The sequence below is a fragment of the Anolis sagrei genome, chromosome 3, assembly GCF_037176765.1.
Source record: "Anolis sagrei isolate rAnoSag1 chromosome 3, rAnoSag1.mat, whole genome shotgun sequence".
Classification (NCBI taxonomy): Eukaryota; Metazoa; Chordata; class Lepidosauria; order Squamata; family Dactyloidae; genus Anolis; species Anolis sagrei.
In genome coordinates, this window is record NC_090023.1 from 206,985,648 (window position 1) to 207,008,941 (window position 23,294).

Consider the following 23,294-nt stretch of genomic DNA (forward strand, 5'->3'; position numbering starts at 1 on the left):
TCCAATTGTATTTTACGCTTAATCATGTGTTGTTTGATTTATGATTTGGTTTGTATATGTAAGGCATTGAATTTTGTCATTCTTTTTGTAAACTACTTTGAGTCCCCGCAGGGGTGAGAAAAGCGGTATATAAATACTGTGAGTAATGAAATAAATAAAAACACAAAAAAATCAATAACTAGATACTAAGTTGGACATGATCAGGGTATAAAGAGGATCAGGCTTGGGATAGTGCAAAACAGCATAGTATAGGGCTGTGGGATTGGAAGAAGTGCAGAGAACAGAGCACTGTCTGGCGAGCTAGGGACTGGACTAGTCATTCTGAAATGCTTGTTGGAACATACAGGTTTTCAGATTCCTACAAAAGGAGGACAGTGTAAGGGCTTGCCTAATCTCCCTGGGGTGGGTGTTCCAAAGTGGGGGGGGCACTATTGAGAAGGCCCTCTCCCTCATCCCCACCAGCTGTGCTTGCGACGATGGTGGGAGCAAGAGGAAGACCTCCTTGGCCAGGCCTGTAGCCAGGATTTTGATTCGGGGGGGGGGGGGCTGTGTTTGATTTGGGGGGGGCTGAGTTTGATTTGGGGGGGGGGCTGAGTCTGAGTGAAAGAGGGTCTACCCTAGCAAACCTTTTGTATCATTACCCCAATACCCCCATGCATATGAGATATATTGAGCATGGTGATCAGATCATGATATGAATAAACATAACAGTTTAAATAATGTACCAGTAAGGCCTTTTCGCAGACCACCATGAGAATTTGGGGGAGGGGGGCTGAAGCCCCCCAAGCGCCTCCCCCCCTCCCGGCTACATGCCTGTCCCTGGCAGATCTTAGAGCTTGCACCAGTTCATAGGGGAAAATGCAGTCACAAAGATAGGTGTGGCCTGAATTGTTATCAGTAGCCATTCATGAAAGCAGTTGTCAGTGATAAAACAGTAGTTAAACCAGTTAATACATAGTGCCATCATCATATCTTTTCTAGCATGGTATAACAATGCATAAGAATTCCCTAGGTGGAGACTACTATAGTTTTCCACAGGGGAAAATTGGATCTCCCATTGTGATCTGCTACGGGACATCCCTCATACTCTCCATCCACCACGGAATGGCTATTTGGTGCAAAACCATGTATATTAGGGGAGTTTTTGTTGCAATGGATAGAAGAGAATACTAATCTCTGCAATGACCAGGTGTAAAGTGGACTTACACTTGTGTCTGTCACGAACAGGACATCAGCCACTGTGTGATAAGAAACGTGCATCCTGTTTCATTCCTCTGGAAACACAGTGGAATGTTTTGTTGAGTTCTGAGTCACCTCTCATTCTAGTTATTCTCTGACATTTCATTGCTTTTCAATGGCCACTCTAAGCATAGTGTGTCCCGTGGGGCTGAAATGTCATAAATGGGTCCTTTTATGTTTCTCCAGAAAAACTGACATGCTTCTTCAGGGTAGAATAAAAATGAAGCAAGGATGACCCCTGGTCAAAGAAAAAGTAGAAATGCCATGAACAGAAGACAGAATAATTACATTTGGCATATAGCTATACAAAAGACCAGAGATTTACAGAGGTTTAAAAAGTTACATTTTGGACTATAACTTCCACTACTTTACAGCTAAAATGGCTGGTACTTTTCAAGCTGTGAGACGTACTATGAAAATCTTGTGAAATAATGCCTAACAACCAGTTAATTGCAATGATTTTATTCATTTTGCAGCCAGTTAATGTCATAAAAATTGAAGGGGAGGAAACCACTTAAAGGCAGAAAAGGAAACGCAGCAGGTATCCTAATAATTGCCGATAGTACCTTCACCAGATGTTAAGTCTTTAGTGGCTTGTTTCATTCTAAAGTCCTTTGAAATATTTGCTTCTTATTTCTGGGCTTATGTTCTGTCTCTGATGATATTTTCTTTGTCGTCCAGCTGCTCCAACCAACAGCAAAGTTTGTGAATAATGAAATTCATGATGAGTTGAATTACCTGGTGAGATTAGGCAAGCCCCCAACCTAGCAGCCTTTAAGAAAGATCTAAAAACTTGGCTTTTCCGATGTGCCTTTGGAGAGTGACCATATATCCCATTTCTGTCTGTTCCATATACAGTGCCATCCTCATGATGCACTTCCCCCCATCCTTAAAGAAGCCCTAACCCCTATGTTCATCCCTTTTGAGCTCCTCCTCCACAAATACACTTTTCCAATCCTATCTCATCCAGGGGTTTATCATTTTATCTTGTGCATTTGGCCCGCCCATTGTGTTCTATTTTTCATTATGATATTTTGCACTGCTTATTTTATCCTGTTACTTTATGTATTTTATTATGATGCAATTTTTGTTGCTTTGTATTTTATTTTGCTGTATTGTATTTTCGGGCTTGGCCTCATGTTAGCTGCCCCAAGTCCCCTTTGGGGAGATGGTGGCAAGGTATAAATAAAGATTATTATTATTATTATTATTATTATTATTATTATTATTATTGAATTTCCTTTCCAGAGTTACAGATTCTTGCAGATTCCACATACAACTTCCATGTTTTCTCAGGGATTATTCTAGACTCCTGTTTCAGAATTAATTCAGGGATAATAAACATTGCTTTTTAAAAAAGGCAAGCTGAAATCTCAAATTTGTAATGCCCAGGACCATTGCTATCACCTTGGTAGCGCTGCCTCACTTTGAAGATTCCAGAGATCCTTCCAGTTACACACAGGAAGTAGCAAAGCACCTCAAAGTCTAGAGAGATAAGAAAATAATGATAAAGTAAAACCTTGCCACACAGAATGCTGACTAAATAAAATACACGAGGCTAATATTAACTCATCATACTGAATTAAGCACTAGCAAGAAAGTAAAGTGTATCTCTTGGAAACATGCCTACCCCTTCAAAGCTTCTGTTCCTTCAGAGCCCGAGACCACTATGTATACATTCAAACAACTGCCTAAGGCTTTGAGAGGAGAGGCAACAGTAATTGTCACAAGTGCCTCCAACCGTATATGAAGCAGGTTACTCTCTGAGCTCTTGGTTAGGCACCAAAATGTGTGTTGGCCAGTGTAGGTCATAGGAATAGTTTGTGAGTTTCAGCTTCTTCTATATTTGATTTTCATAAGTATCAGTTTATGTGAAAACTGCTAAATTTTAATTTGTGTTTTAAAAGGAAAAATGGTTCTGACTCATCTCTACTTGTGATTAATTTTTGGTAATGGGTGGAAAAGCCAGAAAGTTGGAGTTGAGCCGCTTCATGCCTACCTCTTCTAGCAGAACGCAAGAGGAAGAGAAGAAGCTCCGCTCTCTATACACTAATCCCGCCAGCCATCTTTCCACACCTTCTTCCCAGCACATTTCTGCGTGCACCCCAATTGCCAGAGAGAGAGAGACCATAAAGGAAGGCAGGAGGAGGAGGAGGAAAGAATGGTGAGTAAGCTCTACGGGAATCAAGATGGTGGCTGTAATGCTCTATTTCCCCTCTATGACCCCTAACTGACCTTGAGATGATCCAGATTATATTAATAGATTTTCCACATTTCCACATTCTCTTCACCATCCCTGAGATGGTCCTGGAGATATTCTCTACTTTCGCAAGAGTTCTCCATTTCTAACACCCACGACCATCTCAGAGACAATACAGCAATGCTCTATGGTCTGTCAATATTTGCAGGCAGGATTCAATTACTATAATTTTGCTAGGATTTCTAGGTCCTCCAGGCAGAAGTTGACTGGAGAATCTATGAGATTCCCAGAGGATGCTTCCTCTATGAAAAAATAATAATGTGATGTACCTGTCTGCTCTATAGCCATTAAATTTTGGGTGACCTACTAGAAAAAAAGAGGTGGGAAATTATAAGGGGGCCTGACCTGAGAAGTATGGGGGGAGGGGCTTCATAATTAAATGCTGTAATTGTGCCCAGACATTTCCTTGAACCATGAATCACTAGTGATGACAACTAGGGGTGGGTGACATAGCTGAAATTCGATTAGTAATTTGTTTTTGGAGATTCAGATGCCCCCCACTTAGATTAGTAAAGATTTGGAGGGGTCCTGCCTGACAGTGAGGAGGAAGGTGCTACTAGGCCTTCCTCCCTCCCCCCACTAACCATTGTTTCTCCACACAGTTCTATCCATTTGGGCTTGTTGCTTTGGTCACATCTGTTTTTATCTCAGAGGGGAGCCTCAACTTCAGCTCTGAGAATAACCACCAATGGAAGAGGAGGAGGTGGCAGCGAGGCCCTCTGCTCGCCTCAGGAAGAGGGAACCACTGCCAGCAGCTCCGAATCAACACATCTTTTACAAATCTCTCTGAACATTTTGGAGACTTGTGTTTTGAGTTGTAAATCCTTCAGAAGGGTCCGTTCCTTTTAGTAATTAGGAGAATCAAAGTTTCAAATTGTCCAAATCTCCAAATTATGAAACAGAGCTCCAAAGCTTTGCACACACCTAGTGGCAACCCTATTCAAGATTTTGAGCTAAACACTCAAGGTCTTGCCTGTATGGTCACAGAAACATAGACTCTAATTATGAATTAATTAACACTGCAAACACAATCAGAATAGTTTATATGGTTTGCAGATTTGAAACAAATTTAATACTGAACACAACAATACAGCATATTGTGTACTAAATTCAAAATGGGTTCTATCTTCCAAAATTCCTTGCATTAAATGAATTGCCAATACAACACTTCTTTGTCAATCTTTTCTTTCTAGGCTGTCCAACTATGTAATTTTGGATACAGTCTTCAGTCATAAGTCTAATGTCAAAATTGGTACAAAAACATAATGCAAAGAATGCTATAAGGAAGGGACGCTACCATTTCCTCCTCAATCCATATATTAAAGTTATATCATCTAATTCAAGGTATTAAGAACACAATTCTTATCCCTGGCAATTGCAAATTGTCTCCATCAATTTCTTTCACTCATTGTGCCAATGAGGCCAACAAAGTTGTTTTTAGACCTGTTTCTGGAGTTATTTGGGGTGCTTATTCAGAAAATTGCATTGCATAGACCGCATTAGCTCTCATTTCTTAGATATGGTTATCATGATTTTCTATGGGCAAGAATATGGTGACTGGTAGATAGCATATAACATTAAAGTTGATAGGGAAAAATGGGTGCCATTTTTGAAATCTACAGGTCAAATATACCCAGATACAGGGCTAACATTTGAGACACCAAAATGTGTGTTGACCAGTGTAATCCATAGGAATAATTTGTGAGTTTCAGCTTCTCCCATATTTGACTTTTCTAAATATCCGTTTATGTGAAAATGGCCAAATTTTACAGTTCATGTTTTTAAAAGAAAAACAGTTCTCATTCTTCTCTACTTGTGATTAATTTTTGGCCTATGTCATTTTTTTCCAATGTAGACTCCCTCCCTGTCTCAGTCTCCATCACTCTGTGTCTCTTTCTGGGCCTTTTTTTTTCTTTGAGGCTTTTCAGCTCCCAAAGCACAGTGCTTGAAACTCTTTGTACTTTTCATCATTTTGAGAAGACAGGAAAGCTTTGTCATCTGTTGGTCTTTTGTGGGTCCTGCGGTTTTAAAACATAGCAACTAGAAACAAAGAGAAGTATGTTCACACTCATCACCTCAAACAACACCCATAAGTGGTATCTGAATGCATGATGACCCTACTGACATGAACAGGTGTTTTACAGCCTACATTCCGTGTCAGGTCATCACAGCACAATTAATAAAGACATCCCAGCTGTGGAAAAGGAAATGTTTCATCTGTTCAGTTTCCTTTCATTATGCTCTTCTTTGCTTGGGCCTTAGGAGATGATGAATCTGCTCATTTAACCCTAGACACATGGGGAAAAGATGCCTCCCTCTTTTCTTTGTGTGCCTGTTTTGTGCTTATGTCAGCGGCACACGTTTTTATGGCACAACCTCCGAACATGTATCACTGATGAGAGAGCATAGAAAGCCACATGCACGGCCAACACTAAGTTTTCATCTGACTACCTGCTTCTGAAAAATGCAGAAAAATAAGCTCAAGCTCCTTGTTTGCTATTTGCTTAATATTTGCTCAGAAGGGACTACCATGTTTTGAAATTTCATGCATTTCACTGGGGGGCGGGGGGATATGAAATTTGATAGTTCCTCCAAATTAAAGCATTTTGGCTTCCCAATCCAAGTCAATGTGAGAACCAACTTGCTTTGGGATTCTGGATCCAAAGGGATCCAAGTTGAGTCTGAACTAAATCAAGATCTAATCAAAATTGCCAAACTAAATTCAGGAGCTGAATCAAGAAAATTTTAATCAGCACTGTTATTTGAATTAAAAAGCAGGTCTATTTACTGCAAATACAGTGGAATCCCACATTTAAATTGGGAAATTTATTGAAATTTATTGCCACTAAAAATGTTTTCCCTACATTTGCTATAATTAACTATTGGACTTCCAAGGAGGATTGATTGTATGGCAATTAATCATTACATTATTTTGCATTATCTCATAGAATTATAGAGCTGGAGGAGACCACAAGGGCTATTTAATCCAACTCTCTACTATTCCAGATAGACTGCCCTATCTGATTAAACCATTATTCTAACCTTCTTCATGTAAATGTGCTTACATATCCTTCCAATAATAGAGTAAAATAATAAATGTAATAATAACAATAATAAAGTTACATTATAAATGCAATAATAATAATAATAACAAATAGAGTAAAATAATAAATGTAATAATAATAACAGAGTAAAATAATAAATGGCTTTGACTTGAGTATAAACCAAGGGGGGATTTTTCAGCCTAAAAAGGGGGCTGAAAAACTAGGCATACTCGAGTATATACAGTAAGTCTCCCATTCTCTCCAAGAACTCTCTTAACTTCTTGAAATTCCTCCTCAAAACTCACATTTCTGATGAAATATTATTTACTAAGCCTCTTATACCCAAGGCTCTTCTAATTACAAGCAAACCGAAGTACATAGTCATGGAATAATTAGCCATACATAATTTTTCTTTGTCTGTTGTATCCTCTATGAGACACAACATTCGACTGTAAACAATTTGGGCAGATGTAAACATCTTGGGTAGACCTACCTCTTTGTCACAAACCTAGAAAAAGTTATATGAATAAGCAAGATACAATAAGAATGTTTCCAGAAAACTCCAGAAATGTAGTTTTTATTTAAAAGGAATGAACTAGTTAACAAGTAATAGTTAGAAACTGCTCCATCACTTGTTAACAAAAGTTGCAAGGAAAGGACTATTGATTAAGATGTCAGGGATTATTAATGTCTTAGTCTCTGGATTTGCAACACACGATGAGGTCATTTCTATGGTGATATCCAGTATCGACATTTTTGGAAAAAAAATACATTTAAAGAAATTAAAAATAAAAATACAAATGGGGAGAAAGCAGCACACTTCGTAGGTGGAGATACGCTGACTACCTGGAAGTGCTGTTTTGCATTACCAGATGTCACAATGACATGATGCCAGAAGCTGTGTAATGTCTCTCATCACAATGCCAGTAACTAGCTGCTATCCTGTGTTACAAAAATGCAGGATACTTCACATGTGGTAATGTCCTTATAATTTTTAAGGGGCTAGATGAGCTACCACAACTCAAGAGAATATGTCTGCAAACTTGGTGCTATGTGCCTAAATCATAATCAAATTCTGAGTTTCAAGTTTTTCTGCAAACCATCAATATGTTTCTTCAATGGGATTATATTAATTCTAGTTCTCCCATTATTGTAGAAGGCCATTTCTGGGAAGCCCCGCTGAACATAGTAGTTTCCTTCAGTTGTGGACAGGGTAAGATAAGAAGCCTATGATACTGTGATGAAATCCTTACTTCTATGAATGAAAAAGGCCATTGTTTACTTATGTACTGACTACCTTTACTTGACTCTTCGCTTTAGGCTGGAATTTTTTTATCATCAAAAATGAAATGTTTTAGAAAGCGTGAATGCCACAAGACTTTGATTTCCGTTTCTAAGAACAACCACTTCAATCTTCCGGTGAGTGGGTGCTGTTACCACAAGAAGGACATGCTAGTATTTCATCCAGCAATGAGAGACAAATGATGTGGCAGATCTCTTCAGAGATCCTTCCTGGAATCCTTCCAATTTGAAACAGATGGATATTTTATCAGATGGAGTTCCAGGACTTCGTAGCACTCAGATTTTTTAGATTATCTATAATTTTATGGCTTGCAAAATCAAACTGATACTGTGCACATATCAACAGAAATTACTGTAGTGCAGTCATTCTAGTTTCTTTTTTACTGTGCAGATTTTGCATTTATGGCATATACTTCTATGTTCAAATCATGTCCTTTTTTGCTTGACTTTAGTATTTAAGTGTTCAGCATTTACTCCATTATGAAAATAATATGCAAAGGTGTCACTATTAGTAATAGTGGTTATTTTATATTTAGTATCACTCTGAACAAACTTAGAAAATTCACATTAGTACATACAAACAGTGTTATAGTGCAAATAGTTTCATAGTAAATCAATTGTGCCTTTTAAACCAATGACATGTTATTGTTTAAAATATATCTACAACTGAGTGGCTTTAAACAGAATTTTCTTGCCTCATCTCTTGGAGAAATAAAAGCTGGAAGCATGTTGGTATCATACCCCAGTGTAATTCCATTTAATATGCTGTATCATTTTTGCCACTGGATTCCAAATTTTCCATTTTTGAAAAGTAAATCTCTAGCTCTTATAGAAGTTGAGATATGTTGCAAAATATAGAGGCATTCTTGCATCAAATTGTTCTGCAAGAAACAAATCTGCCTTCGCTTTTCAAGCACGAGGAAAGTGAATGATGCAACCAGAGGAGTGTAAGAAACAAGAGAGGAAAATGTTTCAAAAGCACAAGGAAAGTCAAGGGACAGAGTAGGAGAGACAGGAAAGTTCCTTGTGTAAAAAGAGCAAGGGAGACAGACATTGTGAGGGCTTGAGGTGGGGTGATGGAAGAAGTAGTTGGGAAGAAGCACTTTGGTGAAGAATGGAAAGGATGCAAGGGTATGAGGAGAGGGGAGGGAGATGGTAGGAGAGATGGCGGATCAAGTGTTGTGAACAGCAGAATGCAAGAAGCAAAGGAATGCATTGCAAGAGTGCAGGGAGAGGTGAGTAGGAAAAATGGATGAATAAGCACAGTGTAGCAGAGTGCAAGAAGCAAGAGAGGCATGCATTGTGAGATGTTAGAGAGTCAAAGAGATAGAGGAGTGAGGCTGCGATGGAGTGCAAGGGGGGGGGGGATTACTGTGAAGGCACAAAGGGAACAAGAGAGCATGTAGATGCAGAAGGAAGAGTGAGCAGTCTGAAATGCATGTGCAAGAAGTAAAGGGGCCCACTGAGAAAGTATGAAGAGAGGCAAAGGAGGGGAAAGGAGAGACATTAGAACAAGAGGTGCAAGCAGCACAGTGAAAGGGATGCATTGTGAGGCCATGAGGTAAGGCAAAGGAGGAATAGGGGAATAAGAGAGATAGAAGGGCAGAGTAAGTGGTGGAATGCAAGAAGCACGGGAGGGACATATTGCAAGGGTACAAGGAGAGTTATTTATTTATTTACAGTGTTTATATTCCACCTTTCTTGCCCCGCAGGGCAATCAGGGCAGATCACAGATCACATACACGACATATATTCAATGCCATTGAACAGACAGGGCAGACAATAGATGGAGGTATTATGTTGGCTTTTTTTCTAACTTTGGTGCCCTGGAGGTTGCGCTCGATTCTGGCCACAGGGGGGTGCTGTCACTCCATCCTTTATGACAAAGAGCCTTGATCACAGATTTCCTCCTTCCTTTGATCACCGACATGTTTTGGTATTTCTTTTATGGTGCTGTAAAATACCTCCTCGCTTAAGTGGTGCCTAATTTCTCTACTCACAGCTCACATCTGTTTTTGAGCTGCTTAAGTAGACAGTAAGTTGGGCTAAAGATTGGGTGCTCACCCCGACCTGGCTTCGAACAGCCAATCTTTCAACTGGTGAGTTCTATTGCTGCTGGTGATTAACCAGCTGTGCTAAAGCCAGGCCCAATGAAGGGAGTATGAGAGACTAGACAGTCCAAGCAGCAGAACTTGAGAACAAAAGGAGGAACATATTATGAGCCATTTGGAGCGGTGAGGAAGGGAGCAGAAGAGATGAGAGAGTGAGTAGTGGGTTGTAGAAAGTTGGGATGTATTGCTAATGCATAGGGCAAGGCAAGACTGAATAGGAGGGAAGAGAGTGAGTTGCAGGAAGCAGAAGAGACAATGATATGGGGCAAATGGTAAGTGAGTGATAGCAGGAACAAATTAGGAGATGCAGCAGCCAAGTGCAAAGAGGAAGAGAGGGTAATAAGAAAGAGGCATGAGGTGACAAAGAAGAATAGGTGTGGTCCTAGTTAAGAGTGCAAAGAAGGTGCAAGGCAGCATCAGACATCTTCTGGCTGGAAGCAAACAAAGCTATTCATTGCTGCTGTGCTATATTTCTGAAGCAGATAACTTGTGGTGCTTTCTTGTGGAAAGGAGGAGCTGGGAAAAGATGAGAGGAGAGAACAAATATAAGCACATCAATGTAGATGTGTGTTGAAAATCTTCAAATCTGAGGAAGTCGAATATAGCAGCTGTGGCCTAGACAAGCTGAATTCCTATTTAGTCTTAGAGGTAGAGGATCTTTATCAAATCTCAGTTGGTATAATTAAGTTTGATTACTATTAACCTATTTGGCCACCATAGGGCTTCTATATGAAAACAACTTGCATGCAATTATTTACAAGTGGCTAATAAAAAAGATTGCTGTGTATATGCATGTTTGTGTTCATGTGCACATGTGTCTATGCATATTTCTCAGTACAGCAGGTTGATTTGACAGTAGAGACAGGTTCCTAAATTGAGTTATTTCAGAAATATGGAAATGAAATTTCTGGGTACTTTTCCATTATCTGGGTGGAGGCCACTAGGGGGCACTAGAGAGAGAAGAATAGCTCATTTTACAGGGAGGGAGTTGAAAGAGGAAAACAATTCCCCCCATTTTCACTGGTTATTCCTCCTCCCCTCTTCCCTTATCATAAACAAGTGTTGTTTCCACTACGGGGGCATGGGTGGGTGGGTAGGGGGTAGATTACAGGAAAACAGGGGAAATCATTTTCATCCTTCAACCCACCCTCCACCCCCATAAAATGGACTATCTTTCTCTCTCTCTAGTGCTCCCTAGTGGCCTCCACCTGGATAATGGAACAGTACCGATTTCTGCATAGACACATAATGCCACATTTAAATATAAACAAATACAGTTAGAGGTCGGGAAAGGGCTCACTTCCTTACCTTGCACAATGACCAAATTAACCTTGAAATGAGAGAGGCTTAAGAAAAAGAAGAAAATGTAATAAGAATGAATGAATGCAGATAGCATTTATCATTATTAACTTACCATCTGAAAAATCACCTGTCTGTATTGTTCTCCAAAGAATGAGAATTGTATTTTTCCTGTGATTGGCTAGCTTTCTGGTGAGTTGCTAGTGTGATAAAAATTCTCCTCAACCGCCATTTGTCAGGACAATGAAGTCTCAATTTATCACAGCAGATAAGAGTCTTTCTCATCTGGTGGTTGCCCTCAAATGAGCAAACAGAATCAAATACTGCATACGGTTTCCTGTTCCCTACTAAATATAGTAATATGTAAATCTTTAAATACATAAAGCCATTCCATGTCTGTTCCCAAATACTGTGAAATACAATATAGCCAATATTCTAACATACATTACCATATTCATGACTTCTGGAACAAATACAACCATCCATGCAATATGCAATAATCTTCTGTTTTATGCTTTCTGTTTTTGGATATTATAAAATTCACCTTCAGAGTCCTGTTTTAATGGAATGCAGTTTCATAGTGTACATTTTGTGTAATGAAGATATAACTTAATAATAAATTTACAATCTACAAATGATTTCCCCTTGATTTTAACTACAATTAGCTCGACCCTTGATCTATAGTGACCCCCATGCATGAGAGACCTCCAGGTTACCTTATCATCAGCAGCCATGCTCAGGTCTTGTAGACTCAGACCCTCTGGCTTCGTTGACTGAATCAATCCATCAGTAATGCATTCTACATACTTTCCTTACCAAGCATCATTGTATTTTCTAGTGAGTCACACCTTCTCATGATTTCACCAAAGTATGACAGTCTCAGCTTAGTCATCTTGGCTTCTCTAGGGATTGTGCAGATTTATTTGCTCTAGAGCCTTTTTTAAACCAGTACATAGTATCCAAGATACTTATAATTCTTCCCGCACCTCCATGTATTATTAAATCAAAGCCTATATATTTGAGTTCTATGCAAGCAATTCAATATACAGCTTGCAGTAGTGCTTTTTTCCATTAGATCGTTAGGTTGGATGGGGTAGTCTTTGAGCATTTGTGATCAGCTCTTTCATGGAATCCAATTTCCACAGGCCCTTCTAAACATGGCCAATGGTAAAAGATTTTGGAAAAAGATTTGGGAATATCTGGAACCTCCTCCACTTAAAAACCACTATTTTGCACTTATCACATGTTTGTCAGTTAAATACACAAACAGAGTATAGTATGATTTAATATGAGGTGGGTAATTGAGAATTTTATTTACAAAGACATGTCATTTGGTAGATTTGGAATCACATTTTCATAAAACCTCTGGATCTAACCCCAAATCCCAAACATCTTTCTTACATTGTGATACCTCTTCCACACAGCTGAATAAAATCTCACATTATTTGCTTCGAACTGGGATATATGGCAGTGTGGAATCCAAAAACCCAGTTCAAAGCAGAAATCGTGGGATTTTCTGCCTTGGTATTTTGGGTTATATGGAAGGGCTCTGAGGCTCCGAGTGTATCTACACTGTAGAATTAATGCAGTTTGTCACCACTTTAAATGTATGGCTCAACAGTTTAGGACTATTTGCCCCACCCCCAAGATTCCATAGCATTGGACCAGGGCAGTTAAAGTGGTGTCAAACTGCATTAATTCTATATAACTCTCATTCTCTCCATGTCAAGTTTTATTAGATGTGCCCAGCCTTTCTTGTTTTCAAGATGCCATTGTTTTGTTCTGCTATCTATCTATCTATCTATCTATCTATCTATCTATCTATCTATCTATCTATCTATCTCAACTATACAATTACTTGTCATCCTGCATCTCAGCTTGTGCAGTCTCTATATGTAGCTCATCCCAAATCCTGGATCAGGCCATCCACTGAATTCCTCTTGTGTATAGTATGGGAAGAAGGAGTAAGAAAGTTGTACAGCCTAGCTTAGACAGAAGGTAAACAAATCTCTCTCTCTGCCACTCCACAATGAAAGCCCAGTGTTCCAAGCTGAGAGGCAAGTGGTACTGGGAAGCTATTTGTCTCTGCGATTAGGTTAAAAAAATAATCCTGGGTTTCAATTGATCTAACTGAACCAGAGTAGAATATGCATTAAGAGATCTTGTGGATCTAAGTGAACTCTCTTTCATATTCTAGCCTGTTTGTGTAGTGTCTGTGTAGGTGCTCTAGAACAACCAGATCTCTATAACTCACATTGCATTCTGGATTATTTGTCAGTGTAGAAGTACCTAATGTCTCCTTCTGGGGAAAATTAGAAAACTCTTGAGCCAATTTTGGGTGGTCTAGAAGGCTTTGAATATGATGAAAAGGCAGTACCACCAGTAGAACATTGCATTTAGTGTTATAGTCTTTATCTGTGCTTAAGCGCTACAGTTATGGTGCTGTGAACTGACTTCTAATGTGACTTTCTCAATCTTTACTTACTGGACAGTAGCTGTTGCAATTGATGGATGCTTTCCATTGTTGCTTGGAAAGCAGCTAGCTGCCATTTCCACTATCCCCCCAACCCCCCGCCATGAGCAATCTGAAATCCAACTGGCAGAAATCCCTGTCACAATTTCCCTTGTGACTCATACACTCATACTCCTCTCTCTAGACTTTCTTCCCTTTTCATTTCCTCTAGTCATTTTCCTCTTTTAAACAGTATTGTGTGTTTTAGTCTTTTATACATCTCTGTATTTTAGTTTTTAGCTTAGACTATAATGATTTAAATGTTTTAATGCTTCTATGGGAGTGTATCCCACTCACCTTATGCTATGACCATAATAACGATTTGTTTGTTTGAGTTGGAAGAGACCACAAGGGGCATCCAGTCCAACTCCCTGCCATGCAGCAACAAGGAACCAAAGCAACCCTGATAGATGGCTATATCCAGCCTCTGCTTAAAAACCTCCAGAGAAAGAGACTCTGAGGCAGCATATTCCACTGCCAAACAGCTCTTACCATTGTGGAGTTTTTTCTAATGTTTAGGAATCTTTTGTTCTGCAATATAAATCCATTGATCTATAGCCTAGTCTCCAGAGCAGCAGAAAACAAGCTTATCTTTCCTAATGTAAGAAGGATCAAGAATAGCAGCCAGCTACTTTACAGTATAATATAGTACTTTATACTTTATATTCATAGGGATCACAAATACTGTGTAGCTCCAGGTCTTTTAACTATGATACGCAATTCTGGCCAACATGTTTATTTTCACACTCCTTTGCACTGGAATAATGCACCTTTTATGGTTATGCTATGGGGCCTGTTAAACATGACATAACATAAGGCCTTATCTTGTCTGTATCCAGTCCTAGTGCCACAAAATACATTTGAACAAATGTTGACTTCTTCAGAGTGAAAAACTATCTCAAACTTTGCATTCTGCACAAAAATGTGAACGCTGTTTATATTTTGTCATTTTTAGAGTAAACGCAGTCCAAGCCAAACTTATGCAACCTTGCAAATCAGAAAGAGTCACCAGCTGCAAAAATGAGGAAAGCAACTCATTCAAATTTGTCATGAAATGGGCAGCACTCCATTTTCTCCACTTGCCCAGAAAGCTGGGGAAAATATGTGGTGGAAAGTGCTAATGGAAACCCATTGTCTTTGAGCGAAAAGGAAGAGGATCATTTAAAAAAGATAATTGCAGTGGGAAAGGTTTTCTACTGCAGGCTGGGTCATACTAGGTAATGTTATTATTCTGTATCCCAAGGAGATTTTGATTTAAAGTGAGGTATATGGGGGAATTGCAGAAATAGATGAGAGATTTGTTGCCAGAAAATGTAAAAATCCATGGAGTCATATTAATTAACTATATGGATTGCCTTTTGGGTGTCTAGTTCTAGCCTTAGTATTTTATTCTATAGCTGTGGTTATGTGTACATGATGATTAGATGACAAAGCAATGAAAATCAAGAGTACCTGCCCAAATCCCATGTCCACATGTACATCTAATGCACAAAATATATTGCAGATAAGAGGATAAAACAACAAATACTTAACTGAGATCTTAGATCCTGCGACTCTACAGCATTCGGTAATTGCAATTCCATTTAGATGATACATGATGATTCAATTTTGATGATACACAGTTGTTTCAAGTTGCTTTTGGTTGGAAGATGAGTAATGGGTAGCCACTTAAGTACACCTTGAAGATGCTCTGTAAATTAATTGCCCCGATCACAATTTATTTTCCAGTGGGGATGTTTTAATTATTCGTTTCCTTGCATTTTCTTTTATAATAAAATTGTGACATTTCACTAAAAAATTGCAAGGATACCAGCAGCTGAAGATCTTTCTGCACCATAAGATAATGTAGCAATTCAAGAGGCAATAAGGCGTGCTTTGTCATGAATGTTTCTATCAGCACAAGCAGTGGGAAGCTGAGCAGGACCTGCAACCAAGAGACTCAAGCTGTAATTCTATTACATTTGGAGATATAGTAGACATGGGGAAACTTTTGAACCTGGGGGCCGCATGGTGGGCTGGAGCGAGGAGGGAGGAGGATGGCCAGGGGGTTTGTGCAAGGTCACACAGTCACACCCAGGAAGTTTGTTCATCAGCACCAGCCCCGGGCAGAGCCTCTTCCTGGCCTTCAGCTTGGCCTCCACTGCCAGGGACTCAGCTGCTTCTTGCCAGCACATTCCCCTTCTTCTGGGCCTCTGCCCCCAGTGACAAAAAGGGCATCTCCTCCTCTCTTTCCCTACCCTTTTGCTCTTGTTGTTCTTTTTTCTGAGGGGGAACTTGCCCTTGAGGAAGGTGGTGGGGACAGAGAAGGAGGAAGAGGAGGTGGAAGAGGAGCTGTCCTCATTGTCAGGGAGAAGGGGAACACAAAGCGCGGTCTCCATGCATGCCAGTAGTTAAGTCTCGGGAAGGTGGAGGCCAAGGTGCAGGCCAGGAAGAGGCTCTACCTGGGGTTGGGGCTGCATCCACAACTTCCCTGGCCTCTTCCCAGCAGGAGGACCTGGGTGGGCCATCACATTCTCATGCTTATAGGAAGGTGAGAGAGGGGAGAGCCTGGGAAAAGAGCTCAATGAACCACATCCAGCCCCTGGGCCTAGGTTTGCCCATAACCGAGCTATAGAATACTGTAGCAGCAGTCAAAATAATCTATACATAGTGGAAGGTTGCTTCCTTGTGAGGTGGGAAACACCAAGCACTAAAGTTATTAAAAAGGGGCAAGTTGAAGTTATTTTACCTTTCATAATAAAGAATTGAAAAGGTTAAAAGATTAACAAAGTGAAAGTCAAGAAAGAGAGAAGAGCTGGCTGTCTCCTTTTGCTCTAACCAGCAGGAGACCAGCATTTTTTCTTTATTTTGTGGTTCTGCTACATTGGTAGTTTTTTCTGCCCTGGTTCATTTGTGATAGTTCTTCTGTGATGTGTTCTGCTTGCCCAGATGGGACATTTGCGGTAAACCGCACACACAAACCACAGATCAAATTTGGAAGGAAAAAGAAGATGAGCAACAACAGGGAAAGTACTAGAAAGCAACAATCAGACAATTTCAGAAGCGTTTGCTTATTTTTATGATAGATAATGGAAAAATGTTGGCAATTAGTGAGAAAGAGATTAGTGTACTAGGGATCGGATTGTTAGTAATGAGAATAAAATTATTTTTTCACTGACATCTTCAAAGGTTTCCTTTAATGACCTGACCACACAATCTAACCAAAGAACCATATCACTGCACTTCTTGTTGCTAAGTGCTTGAAAACTGCAATAACCTTTCAGAACAAAAAAAAAAAGTAGTTTGGAATATAAATTCACATTTCGCAATAAGGAAGTTAACATTTATGCAAAAAGAATTTCAGGTTTGCATTATGTTCTGTTTTTTTAGAGGATTTACATATTGCTTTTCATTGGAACACATACACATTCCAAATTGGTCCAGAAAAAAAAATAGAACATAATGCAATAAAACAAAGCAATAAAAGTTTTGCTTCATTTTACTGTAAAAGGTTTAGCAATGAAAAGATTTACTGTAAAAGGTTTAACAGAGTTATGAAGCAATAAAGATCAAAAGGACTTAAGTTTCATCTCCCCCCGCCCAACGCATATATGGCACAAACATGTATTGCAGATAAATTGCTTGGGATATATCTATCATATTTATATTATATTATATTATATTATATTATATTATATTATATTATATTATATTATATGCATTATATGGCAGTGTAGATGGGGGCCTTGGACTCAAGCTAGCAAAGTGTAGATTATCTCAGTGAGATTTTGTACCTTCACTGCACAAAATCAATTTAATTGACTGTAAGAAAATGTTTCTCCAGGGAAAATACTCTGCAAGACTTACTTCAATGCAAGGCATGTATGTTTTCCTATGAGCTGAAAACTTTATGCTAGTAATGCATTATGTTACATATCCATTATGTTACATGTCCAACTAAATGTCCCCTTATGAACCATCTAGGACCTTAAGATGGTCTGGGGAGGCCCTGCTCTCCTTACTGCCTTTGACATAAGTATGTTTGGCAGAGATGAGAGACAGGCCTTCTCGGTGGTGGCCCCTCGGCTGTGGAATGCCTTCCCTACAGATATTATATGCAGAGTAACTGACATAGGAAATGCAGAGTAACTGACATAGGAAAATGGAACGGCTAGACAATGTGTCCAGACAACATTTTTAACAAGGAGACTGTGCGGAAGTTATTAATACTTTGCATGTTTAAATTGTATATATATATGGGGGTTAGCTACAGTAACACTAGAGCGGCCTATTTCAAAGAAAACCTCAGTCAGCGTTGCCATGGTGACCAAGTCAAGCTGGCAGCAGGTGGAGAAGTGGGAGGAGCCAAGGGGAGCAACAGACAGTTTGTGTCAGTTGGGAGTTGGTTAGTGTTCTGGGAAGCAGTGAGTTTGTATGGGGGGCAGTGAAAGAGTGAAAGGAAGGGTGAAGTAAAATAGTGAGCCTTTGGGAAGCTTGAATAAGCAATCTGGAGGTTCCTCAGTCTAAAAAGGTTGTAAGGAGAAACATAGTCAGTTTTCTTTAGTTAGGTTAAGGCTAAAGAATAAGCTTGTTGAGTCATTTGATCAAGACAGATCAAATAGGAGAGATATACCTGTATTGAAACATTGTTTAATAAAAAGAACTTCACCTCAGGAAGAGTAACTGATACAGTGTAACCTGGAAGAGTAAACGATACTGTGTAACATGGAAGAGTAGAAAGCATTTCAAACCAAGTACCCTTCAAAGTCCAATAAGAATGTTTACAACTTGCAACCATATGCTGTTTACCAAATAAACCTGTTATCTTTAGTTGAAACAGTCTCATCTCCATCAATACTGCGTCTCATGTGCCATATCTCATAGTAAAACCTCATACCTCGCGTTGGTGGCAGAATTTAAAGAAATATACAATAAATCACCTTCCGCTCCCCTGCTTCCTTGCAGAGACATTATGAATTTATATTTTATTGATTTATTTAGTTTGTATTATATGTTATGTTTTAATTGTATTTATTACATTGTAAGCATTGAATTTTGCCCCTTTAACTACAATGAGTCGCCTACGGGCTGAGAAAGGCGTTATACAAATATAGTAAATAAACATAAATAAATATCTTTCTGTTGTTTATATCAGTTCTACTATGTTTGGTAGCAGCGTGTATGCGCAAAGCAGTCTCAGGCAATTCACTTACATTTTGAATATTCAAATTTGTTTTCTACAATTGTCCATAGTGAAATGCAGATTCAGCTGTGATTTGTATGTAGTGTGTAATCCCTTTTTTACTTGTACAATAATACTCTGGAAAATGGGTATGTTCATTCTTTTTTTTTTAAATGAGAGGGTTGTCCAATGCAGTGATTCTCAACCTGTGGGTCCCCAGATGTTTTGGCCTTCAACTCCAAGAAATTCTAACAGCTGGTAAACTGGCTGGGATTTCTGGGAGTTGTAGGCCAAAACACCTGGGGATTCACAGGTTGAGAACCACTGGTCTAAAGGTACCAGATTCCATCTGCTGTAGGGCATATTTCAGAGGAAGTGACAAAGCCACCTCTGAGTATTCCTTGCCTAAGATACCCACTCAGAAATTCATGGGGTCACCATAAGTGAACACGTGACTTAAAGGCACATACAGTGAGCCCTTCGTATCCACTGAGGTTTGGTTCCAGGACCCCCCATGGATACTAAAATCTTTGGATGCTCAAGTCCCATTATATACGATGGTGTAGTAAAATTGTGCCCTTATATAAAACGGCAAAATCAAGGTCTGCTTTTTGGAATGTTTTTACTGAATGTTTTCAAGACAAGGATGGTTAAATCCATGGATGCAGAATCCATGTATATGGAGAGCCACTTGCATACCCATCCACATGATTAGAGCAGGGTGAGAAATCCATGACCCTCCAACTGTTGTTGGATTGCAACTCCCATCAAGTCCATTGCATCATAGTTAGAGAAGATGGATTGTAGGAACAACTGACCTCTCCTGGGTAGATTGTCAAGGCACTTGTTCATGCAGTTTCTTTTCCTTTTGCTTTTCGCTTTAGCAAGTAGGTTTTTTTAAAAAAAATCTTGTATCTACTTCAGTGTATACAGATAGAGTTTAAAATAACTTAAACCATTCTGGCTGTTTAATATTAACATAACTGTAAATCACAGCAACAGTGCTCAGCTCATTGGGAACATAGTTTACTGCCTGTATGCACAGACATGTCAGCTGCAAAGAAGAGTAAGATTAAATACCAAGAGTAGACATTTCAATACCAGTGAATCACAGCAAAACGGCATACTGAAACAACAAAAACTGGATGTTGAGAAAAAGATTGTGATGTCCTTGACCATTCTGTAAAAATAAAAAGAGAGAAGCTATAAACACCCTATGCCTCTTGATACTATATAATTGGTATAGGAACATCCTGAGCAAGTTGCTTTACAAATTAATAAGATTTCAAAGTTCTATTAAAGGAATATCAGCACCTAACATTAAGCAGAGTGAGGCAGCTGCCTCAGGCAGAAGATGCTGATCTTAGTGCAAAGAAAGAGGAACTCAGATTTCAGTGCCTGTCTTCTCCAGTTCACAGATAAGGTGAAGAAATCTCAGGGTGAACTGCCTTCAAAAATGTGAGTGCATTTCCCATTTGTTATAAATAATGACTGATATAGCATCATCAGATGTAGCCATGACAATGGAAACCCACTGTTGTAGTCAGTTCTGTTAATATTACTCACAAGAAATCTACCTCTTGAGCCAGGAGTTACCCCTAATGAAGAGTTTCAAAGATATAACAAACCAATGAATCAGGAAATTATGACTGCATCATTCGCCCAGTTATGGGATACTATGAGATGGGCATCTGGATAAAATATTTAGGGTCTTTTATCAACACACTTGGAAATTGGCAGAATGCTGTAGACATCATTTCTCAGTTCTCCAATTGGTAGCACCTCAAAAACCCTTCGGTTTTGACATTTGCTGACTTATGTTGTGAGGTTTTGAGGGCCACCTTTGGTTATTAACAACTACAATTGTGAATTCCAAAAGTTACAAGGTCATAAGTCTGGTTTATGACCTAGTAAATATTGAACAGGATGCCAGCTTATATTCTTTATTTGACTGGCATAATCTGAACATCTATGGTTGATAATGATAGCACCAGAATAACATCATCATAGTCTGTCTTTTGTGAGATCATAAGTCCCTAAGTGTCACAGTTTATTACTTAAATCTCAGGTTTGGGATCATTGAGATCTGGCATCTCTAGACAGAAAAGTAGCAGGACAAAGAGCGAGCCTGTTCTGTATCTCCAAAATTAACCTGTCACCAGAACTGAAAATGCACAAACTATGTATATTTATAGCTTATGAAATGGAAAATTTTGTTTTAACCCTAAATCCAGGTTTAATATGTTATTTCACAATTAGAACTTTTAAACTTGACATAGGACTTTATTGTACAAGAGAGCCAAGCTGTCACTGCAATTGCACCATCACCAAAGAACTGCAGCCAGATTGTTAGCTTGAATAAATGTACCATAAATTCAACATCCTGGAAATGCCTGTGTAGGCTGCTTTCTTTCCTTATATATGAACTAGACACGAGCTCAAGTAATATAACATATAGATTCTTAGGCTTGAAATCTCTTGGCAGTTTCAACTAGAAGAGATCCAGAGCACCAGTTGCAAAATGATGAATAAATACTTATATAAATCCAGTTGAAATATCCTATCGCTATTCATGCAACATTTCAGAAACTGATTGACACAATTTCTGAATGGATCTAACTATAGTTGGGGGATACAATGAAAGTCAGGTCTTTAAACTGCAATTCTTGGACTCATCCAGACAAGAGGACATCTCTGAAAGTTCCAGGTGTTTTCTCGAGATGGCTGTGTGGATTGGGCCTGGGGATCACGTGAAGTGGTCCCACACCTGGTAATGTCCCAATCTTACCTAAGATCTGGGGCTTACCAGGTATCTAATTAATTTGAAACAAAGCAGGAAAACTCTGTTTTGTTCCAAATTAATTCAGTTTTACCGGAGGTGTCATTTGGATTCTACAATTCTATAGTAACCTTGCATGGAAGTCATTCATTTCAACATGGTTCATGATTATCCATGGTTTCCTGTTTCCATGGTAAATTCAGGAAGGTGCCCTCTGCCAACACAGGGTTCGTATTGTATTTTCTTATAACTCTTTGCATTACTAAGGTCGGTTTAAATTAACTCAGTATTTTCTGAAATGAAATGCATCTCTATTTGGCTGTTTATATTCTCCTGGAACTAAATAAGATGGCCACTGTTTGTAAATACAATTGTTTCCAGGATCCACATTCAATGGGGATTAAGAGGACGAAAGAGGAATGTTTGTACCAAAACACAATGATTCTAATGTTTAGTAGTTTTGTGTTGCTAAAGTACTTTAACACTTTCACTACAGCTCCCGAAGAAAGTTCAGTGGAAAATTGTGTCAATCAGTTTCTGAAATGTAGCATGAATAGAGATAGGATATTTCAATGAATACTTTGGATGCAAATCTGAGCATCTGCAGATACAATTAGACTAAGAAAAACTGGGCATTCTTGATACTTCGAGAAAGTTGGTTCTGAAACATTATTAAATTGTAGCTGCCAATTTCCTTTTTTGAAATAAAAAAAATGAAAGGGAAGAATATTGGGGCGTAGCATCTTCATTCTAAATTGTTCCAGCCATCGGCCAGAACCCACATTGATTGTATTTATGTCATTTAAACAGATTACCCAAGTAAGACCAATGGCTATATTATTTTTAGCGTCTGTTATTTCCTTGACACAGTGCTTATTTTTCAGCTGTTGCAGTGTCTCAGGCAATTGGTTCCTTGATAGGTCAGACTGAAAGAGACATAAACAGATGTGCTGCAGTAAGTACAACCAGGGATTTCTGGTGTGCTTGTTGAAAACACAGAACTGTGAAAAGGCTGCCAAATGCCAAGCTACCAGGCTGGATGGTTTATTGTTGCTCTTTAGCTGAAAGGATGAGGGATAATGGTGGTTTCCCCCAAAGATTTGAAAATCCTGCTAATGTTTCACATGCAGCATGAAGAAGAAAAAGAAGCTCCTGCTAAGCTGCATTTAGAATGAATAACCACTTTCCAGTTTCACACAAAATGAATAGCACATATTAATTTAGAATAAATTGAATGCAGATGGATGATAGAATAAAAAGCTCCAGAGACTGAAACCTCCCGTTTATTCCCAGAACACATTTCTCAGACTTCAGCATTCATCTTTAGCTATAGGCTACAGATACAATGGGGAGAAATAAAACTCTAAGCTTATTCACACCTCTCCTAATATTGGAAACTGAGGTTGTGAGATCTGATATAGTGAGCATATATTTTCAGGAAAGAGAAGAGGCTTTCCCACCCCCACCCATTCATCCATGACATGTCAGAAAACAGCAATTCACAATTGTTAGTTACCCTTTACTTTCTGCTACCCCTTAATAATATCTGATTAATTGTATATGAGATTGGAATAGAAATGTTGCTAT